The 3,989-nt window shown below is 48.9% G+C and overlaps 1 pseudogene; it reads left to right on the top strand.

Moving 5' to 3' along the window:
• Positions 1–868: 868 nt before the first annotated feature.
• Positions 869–2,513, top strand: LOC109745547 (uncharacterized; annotated as a pseudogene).
• Positions 2,514–3,989: the final 1,476 nt, after the last annotated feature.

Below are 3,989 nucleotides of genomic sequence, written 5' to 3'. Positions count from 1 at the left end.
TAGCTTATTTCTTTTCTCATTTGCCTACTTGAGAAACAAGCAGGAATTAAGCATGGGGATGCTGATACGTCTCCGACGTATCTATAACTTATGAAGTATCCATGCCATGTTTACAACAATTTTATATGGTTTTTGGTGCACTTTTATATGTTTTCCATGAACTAATCTATTAACCTGGTGCCCAGTGCCAGTTGTTGTTTTCTGCTTGTTTTTGGTTTTTCCAGAAAATCCATACCAAACGAAGTCCAAACACAGCGAAACTTTCCGACTATTTTTTCTGGAACATAAGAGACCCCGAAGCTTCACGGGAGGACCAGAAGACCCATGAGGTGGTGACAAGGCAACCCCACGCGCCCTGGGGGTAGGAAGGGGGTTGTTGCCTTGTGGGCCCCTCATAACTCCTTTTAGCATGAAATTAACACCAAAAATTCTTATAATTAGAGAAACCCCCAGAAATAAACCTAGAACTTCGACTCCACTGCCGGAAGCCTCTGTTCCGAAGAGAGCCCATCTCGAGGTCTTTTTTGGCACCCTACTGGAGGGGAAATCATCACCGAAGTCCATCTTCATCATCCATGCGGACTCCATGACAAGGAGGGAGTAGTTCACCCCCGGGGCTGAGGGTATGTACCAGTAGCAATGTGTTTCATCTCTCTCTCTCTCTCTCTCTCTCTCGGGATCTTTGTTTGGCACGATCTTGGTGTAGCGTGAGCTTTGTTAATATAGATGAACCATATCGTGTTCTTCCCTCTCTAGCTTTGTTGTGATGAATTGAGTCTTGCTCTTTGAGATTTAATTGTTATCGGATTGAATATTTGGATTTGAGATAACTTGATGTATGTCTTGCATGCAGATACCCGTGGTGACAATGGGGTATTCTATTGGGTCATTTGATATATGTTTCGGTAATCAACTTGCAGATTCCCGTGGTGACATTGGGGTAATCTAGGCATAGAGGTTGATACACGTTTTCATCCTACTTTCTCTGATAGGGACTTTGGAGTGATTCTTTGTTGCACATTGATGGATTGTCATATGATTCTATTATGTTAGCACTGTTGAGAGATTGCAGTAGTGAAAGTATGAACCCTAGGCCTTGTTTCCAAGCATTGCAATGCCATTTGTGCTCACTTGTGTCACTTGTTACCTTGCTGTTTTTATTATTTCAGATTTAAAAAACCTATATCTACTATCCATACTACACTTGTATCACAATCTCTTCACCGAACTACTGCACCTATACAATTGACAACTGTATTGGGTGTGTTGGGGACATAAGAGATTTCTTGTATTTGATTGCAGGCTTGTTTGAGAGAGACTATATTCATCCTACACCTCCCACGGATTGATAAACCTTAGGTCATCCACTTTAGGGAAATTTGTTGTTATCCTACAGAACTCTACGCTTGGAGGCCCAATAGAGTCTACAAGAGCAAAGTTGTGTAGTATACATCAGTTTCCTTCCCCCTTGTGGCGCCCTACCTCTCCTTCAACCTATGTATACTAGAGGTTTTGGGCACTTTTATACATAAGTTTTGGGGTCTCCTCTAATTCTCTAGTTCTAGTTGGTTCAATTAGAGCTTAATCTAGATCTAATCCTCATAATCAGAAGCCCAGTGTGGTTGTAGTCTCCTCCCTCTAAGAGCATCTCCAACAGCGGCGCCAAAAGACTCGCGCGTGCGGTAAACTGCCATTTTAGCGCACGCGGGACGTTTTTGCACGCTCCAGCGGAGGCGGGAAACGATTGCGCACACGCGGGAGAAAGCTGGGAGTCGCGCGCTAGATTTGACGCACTGCTTCCGGCGCGACTATAAATTGCGGCGCTTGCCACACGGCCTCCCATCGCCTCGACACTGCCACGTACGCTCTCCCCGCTTCCTCTGCTTCCTCTGCCGCTTCCTAGCCCCACCACCGATGCGCCACCACCGCGCCACCATGCCGCCGCACCGCCGGGGATCTTCGGGCTACCGCGGCGTCCGACAGCGCCGCTCCGGCACCTTCTACGCGGAGATTTGGTCCGGCGACGTCCGCCTCGACCTCGGCACATTTGAGACCGCGCACGAGGCCTCCCGCGCGTACGACGCGGCGGCGTGGCAACCCCAAAGGACTCACGCGCAGATGAACTTCCACGGCGTCTTCACGCGCGAGCAGGCGCAGGCCGTCGCCCCCCGCCTCGTCTTATAACAGATCAGGAGCGTGAGGAACACCGTCGGCGGCAGCGCCGCCTCCTCATCGCCGAGGAGGACGAGCGAGCCATGGCGGAGTGGTGCCGGCGCTACCCAAAGGACGTTGCCGACAAGAACGCCTTCTGGGCGGAGAGGACGGCAAGGCACCATGCGGAGAGAGCGGACAGGCGTCAGCGGAAGGCACTCGCGGAGGCGCAGCGCGATCTTGTTAACGCAGGTGGGGAGTCGTTCTTCGACTCAGGCGATCCTCGTTGGGAAGACGCGTGGCTCTCTACCTCAGACTACACCAGCAAGAATGATGATGATGATGATGATGACTCGGAGTAGATTCTAGTTGCACCATAGTTTTTTATCTAGTTGCACCGTAGTTTTTATCTATCTATGCTATGAACTATGTACGCATTGTGAAATATCTATGTATCGTTTTATCTATCTATCTGTCTATGCATATGCACCATAGTCCAGAGTGTTTGTGCGAGAGCGCGCACACTGCATTTTAGCGCACCTGCTGGAGCAACGCGCGTGCACTAAAGTTTACAGCGGCCGCTGGAGCCAGCGCTCCCCGCCGCGCTAAAACAGGCGATTGGCGTGTTGCAAACACATTTTTAGCGCGCCGCGCGTTGGGCGGCTGTTGGAGATGCTCTAATTCTGTGGCACCCCGGCTCAGAGAGACCCGAACATCCCGTATTCCAGCCCAGAGATCGAGTCCTCTGGATACGGCACTGCTTGGCATAGAACAAATCAGCTCTTTATTACAAATGATACGGATACAAGGGTTCCAATATCACAACGAATTACATTGGCACGAAGACACTACGCCTGCTCAGGTTGCTCTATGCTAGCAGTAGAACAACTCATAGCAGCGGAACAACAACGACATCGATGGACTCCACTCCGCAGGGACTCTGGCTGGAACACTTATCCTCACTCACAAACTCAGGATCCTCAGCAATCAAGTAAACATGGCATGACCTGCAAACTCGCATGACACGCCAGGTGAGTACTTTGAATGTACTCGCAAGGTCACAACAACCGAAAGCAATCAAGACAAATAGCATCATGGCATTTACATGTTAAAGCAATGATGAACATGATAACACTAGAACATCATAAGCATGGCATGAACATATGAACATGTTGATACTAGCATCCAGCATGTTTAAACTATCATGATTCAACTTACTCTGTTCGGGGTTACCTCGTAACCACCACATGTACCACTTACCATTGTGGACATCGCACGATCACCTCGGGATCAAATCAAGCTTGGTATTAACAATATCGTAGTAATCATTTCCTGACCACAAGGAGCTTGATCCTTACCCGTGATTATCGCATAACACCACAAACATCAACCAGCTTCGGTATCCACGATACCACTATGATCCTCTCACGATCACATAAAGAGCAACTGATGTAGGGTGGAACCCTAGATGGCCGATCTTTCACGAAAGGAGCGGATCCTAACTAAGAACACGAAGAACACGAGGAGAAACACGAGGGAAAGCACGAGAGAATCACTCAAACCAACAAGATTCGATTACACATGTGCTAGATCCTCGAAACACGAGAGGGCATACAAGACCCACGATCAACAAAGGACGATACAAAGGGTAACCGGTTCTTCTCCGTGAGGAGGTCTTGATGGGGGCCACCCAAGAGGGGGTCTTGAATCCAAGGTGGATCTTCTCCGTAGAGGGGCCGCAGTCTCTCTCGTGGAGTAGATCCGTAATGGATGAGCAAAGCTCTATCTCACATATGAGCTAAACCAATGCTAACCCTAACTAGGAGGAGGTGGAGGAG

This window comes from Aegilops tauschii, chromosome 1 (genome assembly GCF_002575655.3).
Source record: "Aegilops tauschii subsp. strangulata cultivar AL8/78 chromosome 1, Aet v6.0, whole genome shotgun sequence".
Classification (NCBI taxonomy): domain Eukaryota; kingdom Viridiplantae; phylum Streptophyta; class Magnoliopsida; order Poales; family Poaceae; genus Aegilops; species Aegilops tauschii.
Note: the sequence above shows the minus strand (reverse complement) of the source record. Positions and strands in the feature narration are given on the sequence as shown.